The sequence below is a fragment of the Schistocerca americana genome, chromosome 7, assembly GCF_021461395.2.
Source record: "Schistocerca americana isolate TAMUIC-IGC-003095 chromosome 7, iqSchAmer2.1, whole genome shotgun sequence".
Taxonomy (NCBI): Eukaryota; Metazoa; Arthropoda; class Insecta; order Orthoptera; family Acrididae; genus Schistocerca; species Schistocerca americana.
Window position 1 is genome coordinate 79583566 of NC_060125.1, and position 22620 is coordinate 79606185.

Sequence of the window (22620 nt, forward strand, 5' to 3'; positions counted from 1 at the left end):
GTTGACTTCGGTGCTTGTGTTGACATGCGACTCATTGCTCTACAGTACTAGCATCAAGCACATCAGTACGTAGCATCAACAGGTTAGTGTTCATCAAGAACTTGGTTTTGCAGTCCGTGCAGTGTTTACAAATGCAGAGTTGGCAGATCCCTATTTGATGTATGGATTAGCACGGGGCAATAGCCGTGGCGCGGTACGTTTGTATCGAGAGAGATTTCCAGAACGATGGTGTCCCGACAGGAAGACGTTCGAAGCAATTGATAGGCGTCGTAGGGAGCACGGAACATTCCAGCCTATGACTCGCGACTGGGGAAGACCTAGAACGACGAGGACACCTGCAATGGACGAGGCAATTCTTCGTGCAGTTGACGATAACTCTAATGTTAGCGTCAGAGAAGTTGCTGCTGTACAAGGTAACGTTGACCACGTCACTGTATGGAGAGTGCTACGGGAGAATCAGTTGTTTTCGTACCATGTACAGCGTGTTCAGGCACTATCAACAGCTGATTGGCCTCCACGGGTACACTTCTGCGAATGGTTCATCAAACAATGTGTCAATCCTCATTTCAGTGCAAATGTTCTCTTTACGGATGAGGCTTCATTCCAACGTGATCAAATTGTAAATTTTTACAATCAACATGTGTGGGCTGACGAGAATCCACACGCAATTGTGCAATCACGTCATCAACACAGATTTTCTGTGAACGTTTGGCCAGGCATTGTTGGTGATGTCTTGATTGGGCCCCATGTACTTCCACCTACGCTCAATGGAGCACGTTATCATGATTTCATACGGGATACTCTACCTGTACTGCTAGAACATGTGCCTTTACAAGTACGACACAACATGTGGTTCATGCACGATGGAGCTCCTGCACATTTCAGTCGAAGTGTTCGTACGCTTCTCGACAACAGTTTCGGTGACCGATGGATTGGTAGAGGCGGACCAATTCCATGGCCTCCACGCTCTCCTGACCTCAACCCTCTTGACTCTCATTTACGGGGGCATATGAAAGCTCTTGTCTACGCAACCCTGGTACCAAATGTAGAGACTCTTCGTGCTCGTATTGTGGACGGCTGTGATACAATACGCCATTCTCCAGGGCTGCATCAGGGATTCCATGCGACGGAGGGTGGATGCATGTATCCTCGCTAACGGAGGACATTTTGAACATTTCCTGTAACAATGTGTTTGAAGTCACGCTGGTACGTTCTGTTGCTGTGTGTTTCCATTCCATGTTTAATATGATTTGAAGAGAAGTAATAAAATAAGCTCTAACATGGAAAGTAAGCGTTTCCGGACACAAGTCCGCATAACATATTTTCTTTCTTTGTGAGTGAGGAATGTTTCCTGAATGTTTAGCCGTACCTTTTTGTAACACCTTGTATATGTGTGCCTCGTGTGCTCATAAGCTTCAGTGCAGCGCGGTGTGGCGGAAGGGTTCACGTTGACGTTACAGCTCACATCCTGCATGCGCATGACACCTACCATATATTCTAATACACTACTGGCCATTAAAAGTGCACCAACAAGAAGAAATGCAGATGATAAACGGGTATTCATTAGACAAATATATTATACTAGAACTGACATGTGATTACATGTTGACGCAATTTGGGTGCATAGATCCTGAGAAATCAGTACCCAGAACAACCGCCTCTGGCCGTAATAACGACCTTGATACGCCTGGTCATTGAGTCAAACAGAGCTTGGATCGCGTGTACAGGTACAGCTGCCCTTGCAGCTTCAACACAATACCACAGTTCATCAAGAGTACTGACTGGCGTATTGTGACGAGCCAGTTGCTCGGCCACCATTGACCAGACGTGTTCAATTGGTGAGAGATCTGGAGAATGTGCAGGCCAGGGCAGCAGTCGAACATTTTCTGTATCCAGAAAAGCCCGTACAGGATCTGCAACATGCGGTCTTGCATTATCCTGCTGAAATGTAGGGTTTCGCAGGGATCGAATGAAGGGTACAGCCACGGGTCGTAACACATCTGAAATGTAACGTCCACTGTTCAAAGTGCCGTCAGTGCGAACAAGGGGTGACCGAGACGTGTAACCAATGGCACCCCATACCATCACGCCGGGTGATACGCCAGTATGGCGATGACGAATACACGCTTCCAATGTGCATTCACCGCAGTGTCGCCAAACATCGATGCGACCATCATGACGCTGTAAACAGAACCTAGATTCATGCGGAAATATGACGTTTTGCCATTAGTGCACTCAGGTTCGTCGTTGAGTACACCATCGTAGGCGCTCCTGTCTGTGCTGCAGCGTCAAGGGTAACCGCAGCCATGGTCCCCGAGCTGATAGTCCATGCTGCTGCAAACGTCGTCTAACTGTTCGTCCAAATGGCTGTTTTCCTGCAAACGTCCCCATCTGTTGACTCAGGGATCGAGACGTCGTTGCACTTGCCATGCGGATAAGATGCCTGTCATCTCGACTGCTAGTGATACGAGGCCGCTGGGATCCAGCACGGCGATCCGTATTACCCTGCTGAACCCACCGATTCCTTATTGGATCTCGACCAACGCGAGCAGCAATGTCGCGATACGATAAACCGCAATAGCGATAGGCTATAATCCGACATTTATAAAAGTCGGGTACGTGATGGTACGCATTTCTCCTCCTTACACGAGGCATCACAACAACGTTTCACCATGCAACGCCAGTCAACTGCTGTTTGTGTAGTATGAGAAATCGGTTGGAAACTTTCCTCATGTCAGCACGTTGTGGGTGTCGCCACCGACGCCAACCTTGTGTGAATGCTCTGAATTGCTAATTATTTGCATATCACAGCATCTTCTTCCTGTCGGTTAAATTTCGCGTCTGTAGCAAGTCATCTTCGTGGTGTAGCAATTTTAATGGCCATTAATGTATATGTGCATTAGTGTGCAGTTCCTAAGATTAAGAACTAAAACCTGAAAATTAAAAGTAATACACTGAAGGAAAAATATTACAGAAACAGAAGACATCGGAGAAGGAATACCCTTATCCTTCACAGCTCCCTATAGTACCTTCGAAATTAACCATTGACGTCTTCACACAAGCCCATCAGTCGCTGCTGGTGCTAACGTGCTACAGTACACTGCAAATGTCACACCAAAGGCTTGCTACTTCTCTTCAAATGTGAGCTGGAAATCGTACAAAAATTACGCTGTGTCTCTTTGAATGCCTGTTGGTTTGCAAATTAAACAGTGGATAACATCTATCGTAGTAGCGATAACTAGAAACCAGTGTCGAGCGCTCAAACGATGGTCAGTCGCGCTGCGGTCAACTCAGTGAAGGCACGCTGCAACGTACGAGGTTATAATGTTCATAAGAAATTCTTACCTATTTAGTGATATCCGACTTTGACTCTGTTTAACTGCGCGAATAATACCCCCAATACCGTTTGCATCAGTTTTCAACAATAATTTCTGTTAATAAAAACTCTTATTCTCAATAAGTGGTTTACTACGTACGAAAATGATAATAAATTTAATTGTGATATGTAATCAAATCACAATTTTACTAATTAAAACAGGATGAGCAATGTTACTAACTTAAGACATTACAACACCAATCCAGTTAGCTTCTGAAACTAACTACCCTACCTTTGGCACAACGGAAACTCTATTCCTTACCGCGCCCCTTTCCCTAACTTATGTTGGTTGATACTGGTCACGTGGGTCGTTGTTCTGCTGAAGCTCCACCTAGAATCAGAGAGCTCAAGCCAAGAGCTAGTGGAACACGTACTTATTTACAATTACAGTGCCCTACTTTGCCAGGTGTTTGCGCTAATATCACCGTAATTCAGTGTGAAGATCACGGCAGTCGTCCCAGGCACCGGTGTGATGTCGTCTTTCCCCTCTGAAATCTCGACTTCATCTAAAAACGTGAACGTGATTTCCGTAAGTTGGTCAGTTGCGGAGTCCGTCACGAGTCGATACACAACCTACTTGCACAAATGCCAGGAGTAATTGGTAGACTCAAGTGCCCGGCAGCAAAGAAACAATGTTGCATTCGAACGCCACAAGTGAGCACAAATCTGTTATCTCTTCCCAGGCCAACAGATGATTCCGCTTTTGTGGAGATGTATGCACTGACTGAACAATTCTGGAGGGATCACTGGTCGCAATGCCAGTAATATCTCCAAACCTAACTGTGTCTTGGCCTCCACACACAGACGAGATACTCCGTATCTGCCCAGCACGACACCAGAAAACCTCTTGTTGCCGCCAAACTTTCCAGTTCCTCTCACTTTTATCCCTTCGCGTTTTCGGCCAATCAGGACTCTGAAATTTTCTACCACCTTTCGCGGACGCACCGTATTTGTGTCCCGTTGCAACCGTTGTATCGCCGCAGAGGCGAGAAGCAGTCTCTCTCTGTCTCGTATGTACTCTCTGTCTCTCCTTCTCCTGTGTGGTCTCGGGGTGCCCGGTGCCCCCTGCGGCCACTGGTGACACTCTGCCAACAAAGAAGCCGCCGTGTGATGAGCCCCGACCAGCTGCCGGTCACCTCGCTTGTTCCACAGCCCAAAACAACTCTTTCCTGTTTCTGTCCAAACCACCTTCGCAATGAGAACATGCGAAGTTCTCAAAATCTTACGTACCACTATGGACCTTGGTTTCGCTGTTAATATTATTCTGCCTAACGTCTACACCTGCCCACGTGGAATTTCTCATGTACTTTCTGAATCAATCTCATGTAAGGTGCTAAGATCTGCCACCTTACAACGCAGCTGTCTCTTTTTGTCTGCGTATGCACTGATGTGGCGTCATCCCTGACAGCACTGAGGGTGCTACGTTGCTCGCAGCACCATTTCCATATTTTTCTTCGAAAGTCCGTGTAAAATCTTAAACCAGCTGCATGACAGCATCTGTATATGAAATGTTTTCCTCACCCACTTATAAGAAAACCGCGTTATTTCAACGCTTGGCGTCGCGGTTCTGATCTCCATCGTAGAAGCCTCGTAAGAAGGGGTGAAATGCGTGTAAGAGGGGTTGTAACGACCTCCCCATCGGGTGACACGTCGACGGCGGCGTTAGGCAGGATTGTGGTGAAATTCGGTGCCAATATGACGTCATTAACCCACCGTACATGTCACACTAACTTATGTGCTCTGGCCTTTTTACCACACGTGTCGACATGTCGCTGTTTGAAGCGTCTCCGAGGCCGAAGATGGCGTCGCAGTTGATTCTAGTATACAAGGGAGAACGAATGGACCTGCAAAACCACACACCAATATGTCTAACATCAGTTTGCTGCAGAATCCTTGAATATATTCTCTGCTCGAATATAACAAATATTTTTTGAGACCGAGAACCTAATGTTGACGAATCAGCACGGTTTTAGAGAACGTCACTCGTGCGAAACTCACCTTGCGCCTTTCGGACAGGATATACTGCGAGCCATAGATGAAAAGCAACAGGCAGATTCCAGATTCCATACTTCCAGATTTCCGGAAAGCATTTGACAAGGTGCCCCAGTGCAGATTGTAACCTTTCAGAAAAAAAAAATTGTTAATATCTTAACTCACGAAAACTGATAAAGTTTGACCTAAGCAGCGCTACGCCATGGCCCTGTGAAATCAATCTGAATAAATTCTTACCTCATGGTGGTGTCGCCGGATAATGCTGTCTATATATCAGCTCGTAAATGCCACAACTTAAAAAATGGTTCAAATGGCTCTGAGTACTATGGGACTTAACATCCATGGTCGTCAGTCCCCTAGAACTTAGAACTACTTAAACCTAACCAACCTAAGGACAAACAAAAACGGCTCTGAGCACTATGGGACTTAACTTCTGTGGTCATCAGTCCCCTAGAACTTAGAACTACTTAAACCTAACTAACCTAAGGACATCACACACAACCATGCCCGAGGCAGGATTCGAACCTGCGACCATAGCAGTCGCGCGGTTCCGGACTGCGCGCCTAGAACCGCCAGACCACCGCGGCCGGCTGCCACAACTTAGTGCAATGCTGGCCTATCTACTAATACTGGACAATATTTGTCTGAGATCTGAATTATTAGAAAAACTGACTTTGCTTATTGACATAGCTGCAGAGCTGGTTGTCTGATTACTAAAGAACACATGACTATGATCTGAGAAAATCTCTGAAATATTTCAATTTAAATAAATGACTGGATCGTGACTGGTAATGTCTTGAGGCTATATTATTCGTTCCTTTTTTTTGTTGACTGGTAAAAATTGTATTCTGAAAATCTTTTACAGTATTGATCTGCAGTCCATTATATGAAAAACAAATCTAGGTCAACTGGTGCTGGCGAATCACGAAAAGATTGAAAAAAATTCATATTAACATCTCAAACAAGTGACATAACGACCCGCATCCGAATACAAATAATAAAATTTACGTTACAGTACATGGCTATGAACTGCACTGTACCAGCGACAGACTACAACTGCCCTGTAGCAGCGAGCGACTGCAACTGCGGCAGAAATTGCGACTCTATTGCAGCGAAGATATTTTCTGTCGCAGGCAGCGCGTGAGCAATACATCGAAATTAAATTTGCTCCAGCAGAGTGTTGAGGGTTATCGAAAGCACAAAAATATGGAATGGGTTCCCCGACATAGATATGTGCTTCGGTCGAAGACTTCTTAAGTGATAGAACCCAATATTTGGTCGTCGACGACAAGTGTTCATCACAGAGAAGGCTATCTTCAGGATTGACCCAGGAAAGTGATAGGACCGCTGTTATTTTCTATGTACGTAAATGAGCTTCGGAGAGGGTGGACAGAAATCTGCCTTTATATGCTGATGATTATGTGGTGTACGGAAAGATGCCGGCCGGCCGGGGTGGCCGAGCGGTTCTAGGCGCTTCAGTGTGGAGCCGCGCGACCGCTACGGTCGCAGGTTCGAATCCTGCCTCGGGCATGCATGTGTGTGATGTCCTTAGGTTAGTTAGGTTTAATTAGTTCTAAGTTCTAGGGGACTGATGACCTTAGAAATTAAGTCCCATAGTGCTGACAGCAATTTGAACCTTTTTTTTTTTTAAAGATGCCGACGTTGAGTGAGAGGGGATACAAGATGGATTAGACAAAATATCCAGTTTGTGTAATGAACGGCAGCCAGAAGTAAATGTAGAAAAATGGAGGTTATCGTGGATTAATAGGAAAAACAGACCCATAATGTTCGGATACAGCATTAGTGATCTGCTGGACACAGTTGCGTCGTTTAAATACATGGGCGAAAAGTCGAAAAGCGATATGAAATGGATCGATCATGTGAGAATTGTTGTAGGAAAGACGAATGATCGACTTCGGTTTATTGGGTGATTTTGGGAGAGTATGCTTCGTCTGTAAAGGAGACTGCATAATAGGACACTAGTGCGACCTATTCTTGAGTACTGCCCAAGTGCTTCGGACCCGTCACAGATCGGCTTGAAGACACCGAAGCAGTTCAAACGTGGGATCCTGAATTTGTTTCCGTTACGTTCGAACAACACATAAGTGTTGCGGAGATGCTTTGGAAACTCAAATGGGAATCCCTGGTGGAAGGGCGACGTCCTTTTCGAGGTACACTGTTGAGAAAATTTACAGAATCAGTACATGAAGCTGACTGCAGCACACTTCTACAGTCGTCAATATACACTACTGGCCATTAAAACTGCTACACCACGAAGATGACGTGCTACAGACGCGAAATTTAACCGACAGGAAGAAGATGCTGTGATATGCAAACGATTAGCTTTTCAGAGCATTCACACAAAGTTGGCGTCGGTGGCGATAACTACGACGTGCTGGCATGAGGAAAGTTTCCAACAGATTTCTCATACACAAACAGCAGTTGACCGGCGTTGCCTGGTGAAACGTTGTTTTGATTCCTCGTGTAAGGAGGAGAAATGCGTACCATCACGTTTCCGACTTCGATAAAGGTCGGATTGCAGCCTACCGCGATTGCGGGTTATCGTATCGCGACATTGCTGCTCGCGTTGGTCGAGATCCAATGATTGTTAGCATAATATGGAATCGGTGGGTTCAGGAGGGTAATAGGGAACGCCGTGCTGGACCACAGCGGCCTCGTATCACTAGCAGTCGAGATGACAGGCATCTTGTCCGCATGGCTGTATCGGATCGTGCAGCCACGCCTCGATCCCTAAGTCAACAGATGGGGACGTTTGCAAGACAACAACCATCTGCACGAACAGTTAGACGACGTTTGCAGCAGCATGGACTATCACCTCGGAGACGATGGCTGCGGTTACCCTTGACGCTGCATCACAGACTGGAGCGCCTGCGATGGTGTACTACCCTAGGTGCACGAATGGCAAAACGTCATTATTTCTCCTGAATCCAGGTTCTGTTAACAGCATCATCATGGTCGCATCCGTGTTTGGCGACATCGCGGTGAACGCACATTGGAAGCATGTATTCGTCATCGCCATACTGGCGTATCACCCGGCGTAATGGTATGGGGTGCCATTGGTTACACGTCCTGGTCACCTCTTGTTCGCATTGACGGCACTTTGAACAGTGGACGTTACATTTCAGATGTGTTACGACCCGTGGCTCTACCCTTCATTTTATCCCGGCGAAACCCTACATTTAAGCAGGATAATGCACGACCGCATGTTGCAGGTCCTGTACGGGCCTTTCTGGATACAGAAAATGTTCGACTGCTGTCCTGGTCAGCACATTCTGCAGATCTCTCACCAATTGAAAACGTCTGGTCAACGGTGGCCGAGCAACTGGCTCGTCACAATACGCCAGTCACTACTCTTAATGAACTGCATGGGAACATGTACCTGTACAAGCCATCCAAGCTCTGTTTGACTCAATGCCCAGGCGTATCAAGGCCGTTATTGCGGCCAGAGGTGGTTGTTCTGGGTACTGATTTCTCAGGATCTATGCACCCAGATTGCTTGAAAATGTAATATATGTAAGTTCTAGTATAATATATTTGTCCAATGAATACCCGTTTATCATCTGCATTTCTTGCTGGCGTAGCAATTTTAATGGCCAGTAGTGTACATTTCAAGTAGGGACCACTAACATAAGATACGAGAAATTAGGTTCCATGTGGAGGTATAGAGACAATCGTTTTTCCCTCCCTCCTTTTGCGAGTAAAGCGGAAAAGGAAATGACTAGTAGTGCTGCAAGATACCCTCAGCCACGCACCCTACGGTGTCTTTAAGGCTGTCTGTGTAACTGTAGACGTAGTTTTGACTTTTTTTTGTATGCTGAATCAGTCATTGGAACGAATATTTCGGCAAAAATTTTTTCTTAACGTTTTAATAAATTAGATACAGATGACATTTGTAAGCTATGTTTCTTTCCTCTGTAAATGATACAGGCCTTTCCCGACGAAAAACTTGTGTGATGAAAGAGAAGCTTTCTCTTTGACAGAGACAAAGAAAAACAAGAGCCCAGTTTGTGTCGCTTGCATTAGCGGCTGACGCTAAATTAATTTTGATAATTCTGTGTTCGTTTAATTTCACCACCACGTGCAGAACAGATGTACGTTTGACATTATATTCCGCGCAGGTAAACCAATGCCTCCATCACAATGATTTTGTGGCGCGAAAAATGCAAAGCTCAGCCATTGTCAGCTTACTATGGAGACTAAATTTACAATTTATTCTCCGATTCAGATGACCAATATCACATTAAAGTCCTTTTCAGATTTCATCACGTGGGAGGTGTGAATGGATCTAAAATGGTAATAGTCGCTATATCATTCGTATATGGTTAGTATAGGGGGAGACATCTGTCATTGGGCGAGTTTAGATTATTGGCGCTTAGCTATGGGACTAGTGTACAGAACCATATTAGTCTCATATGTGTGCGGAAAATATTCTAGCTAAACTATATACGAAGTTCTCTACACACAAAGCTGTAGTCGTCCCTACTTCCCAGAAGATCCGGAACCTTCATGCCCGTGCTGCCGACACGTCACGAAATGGAATTGTTTCTACCTGCAGTGCCTCAGAGCCGTTTCACATAAAGCTGAGTAGGCATGAGAGATGTTCCGAAGTCTCAAAAGGATCGAACAACCCAGCTATTGAAACATTACTGCTCAAAAATCACCTCAGACTACAGCGACCGTTCACATCTCTACTCTCTTCACAACTACAGTGTACTTCTACCGTCTTTTACAATTGCTAATAACGCCTGCTAAACTGCGTAATATTTCTGCAACCTTGGATGTCTTTCGTAGTGCCTACCCGAGGAACCGCAAATAAAAACGATAAAATTTACACTTTGAGCACCTTTTCGAATTAAAATGAATTCTCTTAGATATTTAACTTCTATTTCTCCTTGTTGAACAGTAATTAATCTATCGTACTTCTTCCCAAGCTTTGTACGAGGAAACAAAGTATACTCTTCTCTTCATATCTTACCTTCAACTATCGTTTGATAGTTGTTTCCTACTAAAGCACGGCGTCAGTATTTACCACTCATCCATGGACTAATAGCACATCACCTCGAGAAATTTCCTCCTAAAAATCAACATTTCCGTTCGCCACTTCTGAAGGGACGAATTTTGAAAGTATTTCTGTTCATCAGATTTTGAATAGTCAGTGCATTTATTATTAAACAAATTTGATTTCTGATTTTAGTACCAGATTGAAAGCAACAAAGTCTTTAACGTCACCCCTGTCAACCAGTACTTTAAGAAACTTTGTCAAGTAAAACAAAGTTACTGTTTAACACGACTGAATTTATTTTGGCTTGGGTAACTAAGTAACTCCGTCTGGCGTCAGTTGCCTTGCAACAGCCACTGCTGGTCCCAAGCCCGGATAAAGGAGGAGGGTTGGGCATTGGGCTAACAACCCAATCCTGTAAAAAAACTCATTGTTGCATAAAACAAACTTGCCTCGGACGTGGATGGATACAATGGAATACGAAAACTGCAAAGGAAAAACGGCACACGATTTAGAAATTTTAATTTTGGATCTTGGAATGTTCAGAGCCTTTATAGACCAGGAACCATCCAGATTATGGTCTCAGAAATTAACCGATATAAACTGGACCTGGTGGCGGTACAAGGGACAAGATGGCTAGGAGAAGGAACTCACAAAGTGGATGGATACACACTATTCAACGGCGGATGTGTAGATAAACACGAATTCGGCATTGGTTTTGTAACACACAACAAAGCAGCAAATTAGATGAAGGAATCCAAAGCTGTTAACAAGAGAATATCCTACATAATACTTGGAAACCAAGTGTCAGGCATAACATTCATAAATGTTCATGCCCCAACTGAGGATAAAACAGACGCTTCATTCGAACCCAAACTCGATAAGATAAAGTCAGTGTTGTATGAATTCATGTAAACGATGTGCAAATAACAAGTAAGCGCACTGTGGTTGAAATACTCGAGGCTGGTGCACACACATACATTCCAGGCACGACGGTCACAGGAGCTTTTAGTTCGAGAGAGGTAGACCACACACCGGGAGGCCGGTCCCTTTAGAGGACGACCCAGCCTATGTCGGCCTGACCGCCCATGGAGTGGACAGCGTGGGCCCGAGTGAAAAGGGGGAACGACCCCATGTTCGGCTTAAAAGAAAATTCTGCTACATTGTGTGGGAGCGGCCAGCCTACGCATTCTTTACACATAGCACGCAGCTTCAGAGATTTTCACAGGGAGACAGCAAACGCCAAACGCCAATGCTACAGGTTTCTGGATTGGTTGCCTTAAACGAAACGTCATTCTCCCGTTATAGAAGAGCAATGCTGATTGGCAGACAATGTTTCTGATGCCTTGAGCTGAAGAAGTAATGGAGGAGACTGAAAGATATACCCCTTCACGTCTGGCGTGGAGAGGCGCCGTTATGTTGTCACCCTTGGAGCGAGGAACAAGTCTCTCTTCAGTACTTCACTGGGAGAGCACCTCTGTCGAGAGCGAATCGAAGTGCTACTCTATATTGAGTCCTTGCGATTAAACGTTGTTCACTGTGTTGGCGAACACACTTATTGTGTGGTGTGAACGGACAGAGTTATAGTTAAACGCCTGTGAGCGAATTTTGAGTGGCATCACGGTGGACTGGTTATCTGACCGGTGTACGACGCCAATAGTTAGACTAGGGGTGAATAGGAATCCTTGTAACTTCATCAAGGCATAGGGAGCGTTTGATTGTCAAAGGTCAATCTAGATAGAATGAGAGTTATCATATTTGTCAGCAGCGAGCAGCGCAGACAGCAGTCATCGCAGCTTACAGTATTGTGCGCTACAGCTATGGCGAGCCCCATATTTCCTCTACAACAGTAGACTTCACTGCATTTCACATTCTACAGCCTCGACCGTACCTGGAAACATTCTAAAGGATAATTATTCAAGTTGAGTAGGCGCACCTCTCAGCCATTCTGCCAAGTCAACAACCATCTTAAACTTTGTATAGAAATTTCATTAGCGAATTCTATCCTTGAGAGGTAACTTCGCATTCCAAAAAGAACCAGGATATAACTTGTCCAGTTCATAACTAAAAGTGCCATTGTGATTTTTCAGAATTTTTGTAAAATAAATAATAACTTTCGTTAGCTTCATGTTTTTCTTACGCTAACTAGCACTACTCCAATACCCAATTATCCCAGTAGTTACGTAAGAAATTTTGTGAATTTTTGTGTCATTTCCTTACAGCAGACGACTCCAGAAGATATTTATTGCTGAAAGTATTTCAGGCATTTCTCTTTAGAACGTTAGGAGCGTCTGTCTCACTTCTGTAGTAGTGTGAGGGTGGAAATTGCATCTTGCAGGAGCCACAGGGTAAAGGGTACATCTCAGATTAAACCATTGCGCAGAATAACAGAATAAAAGATCAACCCCACACCTCAGAAAATGGCGACCCTGCCAGGATAGGTAAAATGGGAAAGCTACCAGGATAGGAAAGTGTCAGGATAGGTACAGCAGGTTGCAGCAATAGCACTTTGAAGAACTTTCTTTCATGTATTAAATAGCGATTTGCAAAGATTGGGATCAGAATAGATACAAGTAGTGAAGAAAGCAGAATTGTAGGGAAAAGGGTGTGTGTTATTGTGTTGGAATATTTTGCATTTTTTTACTATTTTTGTGTAGCTGTGTGGTGTGCGTACAGTAAGACCTTCGATACACACACCATCACATTATTTGACTTGTCACTCTAACGAAGTAGGCGTGTGTCAGCAATATGTCTCGTGGTCTTATCGTGGCGTGTTTATCTTGTGCCGTTAGGTCAGACGATAGAAATGCCACTTGCACGCTTAGAGTAGCAGATTGACGGTGACCAACTTTAAACAGAACTTGATTATTTTTCACACACATTTATTAAAATAATAACAAGCATAAACATTATGTAACTTTATTCTGGATGCTATTTACAATTGACAATCTGAAGTTCATTTGGTCTTGGTACTTAATCTTATTCTCACATATCTCTGATACTTAGAGAGTTCTGCAAGGTTCGCAGGAGAGCTTCTGTCAAGTTTGGAAGGTAGGAGACGAGATACTGGCAGAAGTAAATCTGTGAGGACCGGGCGAGAGTCGTGCTTCGGTAGCTCAGATGGTAGAGCACTTGCCAACGAGAGGCAAAGGTCCCGAGTTCGAGGCTGGGTCGGGCACACAGTTTTAATCTGCCAGGAAGTTTCATCTCTGATACTTGACAGAGTGTCTATACATTTATCTTCATGGCTATGTGCAGGAATATGATAATCTTCTTAGGAGCAGACTGAAACTTGACTGAAGATTGGTACAGACACTGTGTTGGCCGACACACTTATTGTGTGGTGTGAATGGCCAGAGTTATAGTTAAATGCCTGCGAGCGAATTTTGAGTGGCATCGCGGTGGACTGGTTATCTGACCAGTGTACCATGCCAATAGTTAGACTAGGGGCGAATAGGATTCCTTGACTTCATCAAGGCATATGGAGAGTTTGATTGGTGAAGGTCAATCCAGATAGAACGAGAGTTATCTTATTTGCCAGCAGCGAGTGGCGCAGGCAGCAGTCATCGCAGCTTACAGTATTGTGCGCTACAGCTATTGTGAGCCCCATATTTTCTCTGCAACAGTAGACTTCACTGCATTTCACATGCGACAACTTCGACCATACCTAGCAACATTCTAAAGGATAATTATTCAAGTTGAGTAGGCACGTCTCTCAGCCATTCTGCCAAGTCAACAACCATCTTAAACTTTGTATAGAAATTTCATTAGCGAATCCTATCCTTGAGAGGTAACTTCACATTCCGAAAAGAACCAGGATATAACTTGTTCAATTCATAACTAAAAGTGCCCGTGACAACAATCAGGAGGCGCACAGAGCAAGTCAGACTTCACACATACATCTACAGGACTACTTTACAGATTGCAGTTAGGTGGTTGGCGCAGGGTTCACAGGACCACTTTCAGATTATTCCTCGAGCATTACGCTCTCGAATAGCACGCGGGGGAAACAAAGATCTAAATTTGCGATGGGAGATTTGATTTCTCTTATTTTAACAGCCATCGTGGATTTTCCGTGACCCAAAGTGATATTATGCCGGTTTACTTTACCGCTGTTGGTGAATGACGCTTCGTCACTAGCCGGCCGCGGTGGTCTAGCGGTTCTAGGCGCGCAGTCCGGAACCGCGCGACTGCTACGGTCGCAGGTTCGAATCCTGCCTCGGGCATGGATGTGTGTGATGTCCTTAGGTTAGTTAGGTTTAAGTAGTTCCTTAACTTTGTAGTTAGGAGTCAACAAAATATTTTTACATTCTGAAGAAAAAGTTGGTGACTGAAATTTCTTGAAGTTTTCTCACCGCAACGGATGATGTCTTGTTGTGATGACTGCCACTCCAAATAGAGTATCACATCTGAAAGTCTCTCTCCCCTATTTCGTAATAATACAAAACGAGGTGCCCTTCTTTGAACTTTTTCGATATCATCCGTCAGTCCTACCTGATAAGGACCGCATATCGCGCAGCAGCGTCCTACCCTGTAGAGTGGATGATTCGTCGACCTCCACTGCCGGAGGAAGAGGACGGACAGGCGTGATGCAGGCAGTCTCTGTAGTAGACTCGATGCATGTTCTAAATCTTTGCCAATGAAATACTGTCTTTGGTTCTCCTTCTCCGCACCATTATCTATGTGATCGTTCCAGTTCTAATTTTTAGTAACTATAATCCCTAGATATTTAGTTGAACTGACAACCTGTAAGTTTGTGTGATTAATCGTGAACCCGAAACTTGACGGTTACCTTTTAGTAGTGGTTCGCATGACCTCTCACTTTTTGTTGTTCAGTCTCTATTTCCACATTTCGCACCGTATAGATATCTTGACTAAACAGTTTTTAACTTGTATTGAGCTTCTGATGACTTTACTGGACGATAAACGAGAGCATCATCTGCAAAAAACGTGAGAGAGATAATGACATTTCTTCCAGATCGTTTACATTCATAGGCGACAACATATCTAACATTCTGCGTAGTGTCTGTTTGTTCTAAGTCGTGTCTCCCTACCACTTTCGCGCAACGACGCTCTGAGCGTGTTTTTTAGAGAATTGACTAGCTTGAACCTGGGACTTGTTGCTGGTAAGGAGACGCCAGGCCACACATGACATGTAGAGTTCAGAAGAGTTCAGTGAGACTAGCGATGATATAATCAAGTACTTAATGATTTCAGCGTCAAATCCACTGCACTCCCTGTAAAAGAATCTTAATACCAACTAAATGTAGTGGAAGGGTTTCAAGGCTTTCCTATTTTTAGTTATCTGGTAAAATAACGTCGAGAAAGTAGTTAAGTTTACCACTGAAATTTTTATTCTTCTCACAAAGCATTGTTTATAAATTGCAGTGTTGATAAAAGGAAATATTTTAATACAGGATGATAAAAACCAACTACGTTCAACAAAAATGTGAACGAATATTCCCTGAATGGGTTTCCAAGTTCTATAATGGATAGAAGGATGATCTATGCAATATCACATCTATAATCTAGGTTTAAGTTAAGTTTCATAAAAGAGAAAACTATCTAAATGGTCTACAGTGACCCTCAATTATCTTTAATTACTTATTTAAATCGTCGTAAATTACAGTGACTGATGTGGCTTCACAATAATTATGTAACAGAAAAATCATCGCGTTTCAGATTTTTAACTTCTAATAGCAAATGTAAATACCACGAAGTTTAATTGACTATAAGCACTAGTATTACGTAAAAAGGGGATGTAACAGATGAGACTTCTGCAGTTCTGAGTGAAGCCTTATGGCGGCACCGCGTGCGTTCATTACCTTGTCGGTGTTTAGGCAGCGTCAGGGGGCGGCGGGCAGTGCAGCTCCATGCACCTCGCCGCCTCGGAAGCAACTTCTTCTAACTTCTCCTTACTACAATTTACCGAAGTTGGTTTTAGAAAAGCTATCTGGCTGTGTTTTCAACTGACCAATCAGGGTCTCAATGTTAACCTCAAGCTCCACCTAGAAAAATTCTGTCTATCCAATGAGAAACGTTATACTTTTCGTGGTGGGGCAATGTTTTTAACGTTTGCAACGTAACAGAGACGCGTATAGTCTCTTGCTAAAACTAGCAGCTGGTGTGGCCCTTTTAGTGTTATCGTAAGATCTATACTGTTCTTCTGGAGGGCTCTATCTTTTAACATGGGCTGGGGGGTGGTCTTGGCGGTCGGCCGGCTATGTGGGTGTCCGTCCCTTATCGTAGGGCCTTCTAGCTTAACAAGATTCTGTTCTCGGCTTCTGTTCTCGTTTCTACCCTCGGCACTGTGTCTGTTTCACGATGGGAAAGTATGACATGCATTTAGGCATTGTTGTGTTAGTCTGTGGTATTCCATTTGCTCCCACGTTGATCGTATTGCTTTGGTTAATTTAATGTCAGGATTTATTCTGAGCTATGTGACATACTGCCGGATTTGCTATCATGTGAGGGTTTTCATGGAAGGTGTTGGATTTGCCTGACACCTTACACAGAGGGCCTATAAAACTACCTTGGGGAACGCCAGATATCACCTTGTAACACTTCCGACTACTACTAAATTAGCAGCACACCAGTAATGTTACACCTATGAACAGATTTTAATTTAACCGTCATCGTGCGTATAGTGGTTAAGCTATCGGACTCTTTTGGTTTCTCTAAAGATTTTTGTTGAAAGCAGTTGGAAGCAGTAGCAGAACAAACGGGAACTGAACCAAGGTTCTATTAGAAATCAAGCAAACTGTCATTACGTAAAAGCAAACAATTGCCAGCCTAACTTTGCAAAGTTGTAGTAGGCACTAGCATGGTTCATAAAGGAAGTTGATTGGGACTGAATAAAATCTTTTCGGTTATCAAGTCGCATTAATTCCAATAAAACTCTGGACCTTCTGATTGCCATCGCTCTAGGAGTAAAAGCACTGACTGCAGGAGCTAGCACGGTTTGCCACTTATATAGCCACAGTTGCGGCCTCTGGCAATGTTCACAGAGGGCTGAAACGACGCGTGGGCCGAAGGCGATGGGCAGCTCACGGCAACTTCGGCCCGCGGCGAGACAGAAGCCAGCAAGATATACAATCCCTGCAACGAATTTGTGACGTCACACGAGTCGGCTTGCCCGCCACGCTTCGCGAATGCTTGCCTCCGTGGAGACCCGGAGAGAAATCAATATAAAGGGTCGTCCATTGATCATGACCGGGCCAAATATCTCACCAAATAAGCGTCAAACGAAAAAACTACAAAGAGCGAAACTTGTCTAGCCTGAAGGGGGAAACCAGATGGCGCTATGGTTGGCCCGCTAGATGGCGCTGCCATAGGTCAAACGCATATCAACTGCGTTTATTTGAATAGGAACCCCCATTTTTATTACATATTCGTGTAGTACGTAAAGAAATATCAATGTTTTAGTTGGACCACTTTTTTCGCTTTGTGATAGATGGCGCTGTAATAGTCAGAAACATATGGCTCACAATTTTAGACGAACAGTTGATAACAGGTAGGTTTTTTAAATTAAAATACAGAATGTAGGTACGTTTGAACAATTTATTTCGGTTGTTCCAATGTGATACATGTACCTTTGTGAACTTATCATTTCTGGGAACGCATGCTGTTACAGCGTGATTACCTGTAAATACCACATTAACGCAATAAATGCTCAAAATGATGTCCGTCAACGTCAGTGCATTTGGCGATAGGTGTAACGACATTGCTATCAACAGCGAGTAGTTCGCCTACCGTAATGCTCGCACATGCATTGACAGTGCGATGACGCATGTTGTCAGGCGTTGTCGGTGGATCACGATAGCAAATATACTTCAATTTTCCCCACAGAAATAAATCCAAGGACGTCAGATACGGTGAACGTGCGGGCCATGCCTCGACGACCAATCCACCTGTCGTGAAATATGCTATTCAACACCGCTTCAACGCACGCGAGCTATGTGCCGGACATCCATCATGTTGGAAGTACATCGCCATTCTGTCATGCAGTGAAACATCTTGTAGTAACAACAGTAGAACATTACGTAGGAAATCAGCATACATTGCACCATTTAGATTGCCATCGATAAAACGGGGGCCAGTTATCCTTCCTCCCATAGTGCCGCACCATATAGTAACCCGCCAAAGTTGGTGATGTTCCACTTGTCGCAGCCATCGTGGGTTTTCCGTGACCCAATAGTGATATTATGCCGGTTTACGTTACCGCTGTTGGTGAATGACTCTTCGTCGGTAGCCGGCCTCGGCGGTCTAGCGGTTCTAGGCGCGCAGTCCGGAACCGCGGGACTGCTACGGTCGCAGGTTCGAATCCTGCCTCGGGCATGGATGTGTGTGATGTCCTTAGGTTAGTTAGGTTTAAGTAGTTCTAAGTTCTAGGGGACTGATGACCACAGATGTTAAGTCCCATAGTGCTCAGAGCCATTTGAACCATTTTTGAGCTTCGTCGCTAAATAGAACGCATGCAAAAAATCTGTCATCGTCCCGTAATTCCTCTTGTGTCCAGTGGCAGAACTGTACAGGACGTTCAAAGTCGTCGCCATGCAATTCCTGGTGCATAGAAAAATGGTATGGGTGTATTCGATGTTGATGTAGCATTCTCAACACCGACGTTTTTGAGATTCCCGATTCTCGCGCTCTTTGTCTGCTACTGATGTGTGGATTTGCCGCGACAGCAGCTAAAACACCTACTTGGGCATCATCATTTGTTGCAGGTCGTGGTTGACGTTTCACACGTGGCTGAATACTTCCTGTTTCCTTAAATGACGTAACTATCCCGCGACCGGTCCGGACACTTGGATGATGTCGTCTAGGATACCGAGCAGCATACATAGCACACATTTTGATCACAATAGACTATTACAGCGCCATTTATCACAAAGCTAAAAAAGTGGTCCAACTAAAACGTTCATATTTCTTTACGTACTACACGAGTATGTAATAAAAATGGGGGTTCCTATTTAAAAAAACGCAGTTGATATCCATTTGACCTATGGCAGCGCCATCTAACGGGCCAACGATAGCGCCATCTGGTTTCCCGCTTCAAGCTAGACGAGTTTCTTTCTTTGTGGTTTTTTCGTTTGATGCCTATTTCTTGAGATATTTGGACCGGCCACTATCAATGGACCACCCTGTATGGCCACAGTTGCGGCCTCTGGCAGTAATTAGAGAAGGCTGAAACGACGCGTGGGCCAAAGGTGATGGGCAGCTCACGGCAACTTCGGCCCGCGGCGAGACGGAAGCCAGCGAGATATTCAGGCCCTGCAACGAATTTGTGACGTCACACGAGTCGGCTTGCCCGCCACGCTTCGCGAATGCTTGCCTCCGTGGAGACCCGGAGAGAAATCAATATAAAGGGTCGTCCATTGATCGTGACCGGGCCAAATATCTCACCAAATAAGCGTCAAACGAAAAAACTACAAAGAGCGAAACTTGTCTAGCCTGAAGGGGGAAACCAGATGGCGCTATGGTTGGCCCGCTAGATAGCGCTGCCATAGGTCAAACGCATATCAACTGCGTTTTTTTGAATAGGAACCCCCATTTTTGTTACATATTCGTGTAGTACGTAAAGAAATATCAATGTTTTAGTTGGACCACTTTTTTCGCTTTGTGATAGATGGCGCTGTAATAGTCAGAAACATATGGCTCACAATTTTAGATGAACAGTTGGTAACAGGTAGGTTTTTTAAATTAAAATACAGAACGTAGGTACGTTTGAACAATTTATTTCGGTTGTTCCAATGTGATACATGTACCTTTGTGAACTTATCATTTCTGGGAACGCATGCTGTTACAGCGTGATTACCTGTAAATACCACATTAACGCAATAAATGCTCAAAATGATGTCCGTCAACGTCAGTGCATTTGGCGATAGGTGTAACGACATTGCTATCAACAGCGAGTAGTTCGCCTACCGTAATGCTCGCACATGCATTGACAGTGCGATGACGCATGTTGTCAGGCGTTGTCGGTGGATCACGATAGCAAATATACTTCAATTTTCCCCACAGAAATAAATCCAAGGACGTCAGATACGGTGAACGTGCGGGCCATGCCTCGACGACCAATCCACCTGTCGTGAAATATGCTATTCAACACCGCTTCAACGCACGCGAGCTATGTGCCGGACATCCATCATGTTGGAAGTACATCGCCATTCTGTCATGCAGTGAAACATCTTGTAGTAACAACAGTAGAACATTACGTAGGAAATCAGCATACATTGCACCATTTAGATTGCCATCGATAAAACGGGGGCCAGTTATCCTTCCTCCCATAGTGCCGCACCATATAGTAACCCGCCAAAGTTGGTGATGTTCCACTTGTCGCAGCCATCGTGGGTTTTCCGTGACCCAATAGTGATATTATGCCGGTTTACGTTACCGCTGTTGGTGAATGACTCTTCGTCGGTAGCCGGCCTCGGCGGTCTAGCGGTTCTAGGCGCGCAGTCCGGAACCGCGGGACTGCTACGGTCGCAGGTTCGAATCCTGCCTCGGGCATGGATGTGTGTGATGTCCTTAGGTTAGTTAGGTTTAAGTAGTTCTAAGTTCTAGGGGACTGATGACCACAGATGTTAAGTCCCATAGTGCTCAGAGCCATTTGAACCATTTTTGAGCTTCGTCGCTAAATAGAACGCATGCAAAAAATCTGTCATCGTCCCGTAATTCCTCTTGTGTCCAGTGGCAGAACTGTACAGGACGTTCAAAGTCGTCGCCATGCAATTCCTGGTGCATAGAAAAATGGTATGGGTGTATTCGATGTTGATGTAGCATTCTCAACACCGACGTTTTTGAGATTCCCGATTCTCGCGCTCTTTGTCTGCTACTGATGTGTGGATTTGCCGCGACAGCAGCTAAAACACCTACTTGGGCATCATCATTTGTTGCAGGTCGTGGTTGACGTTTCACACGTGGCTGAATACTTCCTGTTTCCTTAAATGACGTAACTATCCCGCGACCGGTCCGGACACTTGGATGATGTCGTCCAGGATACCGAGCAGCATACATAGCACACATTTTGATCACAATAGACTATTACAGCGCCATTTATCACAAAGCTAAAAAAGTGGTCCAACTAAAACGTTCATATTTCTTTACGTACTACACGAGTATGTAATAAAAATGGGGGTTCCTATTTAAAAAAACGCAGTTGATATCCATTTGACCTATGGCAGCGCCATCTAACGGGCCAACGATAGCGCCATCTGGTTTCCCGCTTCAAGCTAGACGAGTTTCTTTCTTTGTGGTTTTTTCGTTTGATGCCTATTTCTTGAGATATTTGGACCGGCCACTATCAATGGACCACCCTGTATGGCCACAGTTGCGGCCTCTGGCAATAATTAGAGAGGGCTGAAACGACGCGTGGGCCGAAGGTGATGGGCAGCTCACAGCAACTTCGGCCCGCGGCGAGACGGAAGCCAGCGAGATATTCAGGCCCTGCAACGAATTTGTGGCGTCACACGAGTCGGCTTGCCCACCACGCTTCGCGAATGCTTGCCTCCGTGCAGAGCCCAAGAGAAATCAATATATAATTGAAAATGCACCCACTAAAGGTCTCAACTTTGTCATGTGCTGTCCAGGTCTTGGATGCATTTAAACACCCATTCAACAATGATTAAACTCGTCTAAAACAGTTACTCACTCTCAGCCAGAGAGGCTGCTGGTACTCGTCAGACCTGTAGTGTCACGTGCAGTGACGTACGCTCCACAGCCTGTCTTTCTCGTGACCGAGTGACGTCAGGTGGCAAGAAGAGCCGGCGCCATGTTTGAACTGAACTGCCTCTCCGCCCCCCCCCCCCCCCAACAAGCGTCAAGCATTCGGCGTTCTTCCTTTCGACATCCAAAGCCTGTCCCCAACGCCCTACTGAGCGTGTAACTCTGTTCTCTGTTAAAATTTTTGCTCTTCGTTTTAATCTCAGCCGCCTCATTTTTCACGGAATCCCAGTATGTTGTCTCATATTTAATCTATCTCCATGAAATTTAAATTGAATTATTATGGCTGAATAATATCTCGTTACTTGAACGGAAACTTTTGGGCAAGAGGAGTCGCTTCCCCAATACTTTAACGTAAATATCTTCCACACTCCCAGGTATAAATTTAGTTCCTACTTGAATTCCCAAGTCTATAACACAAAATGAATACAGGTACAGTTCATGATCATACTCCGTTTGCCTCTCGATGTCGAAGTCAGCACATGCAATAAAATTTCCTGGCTCTTCA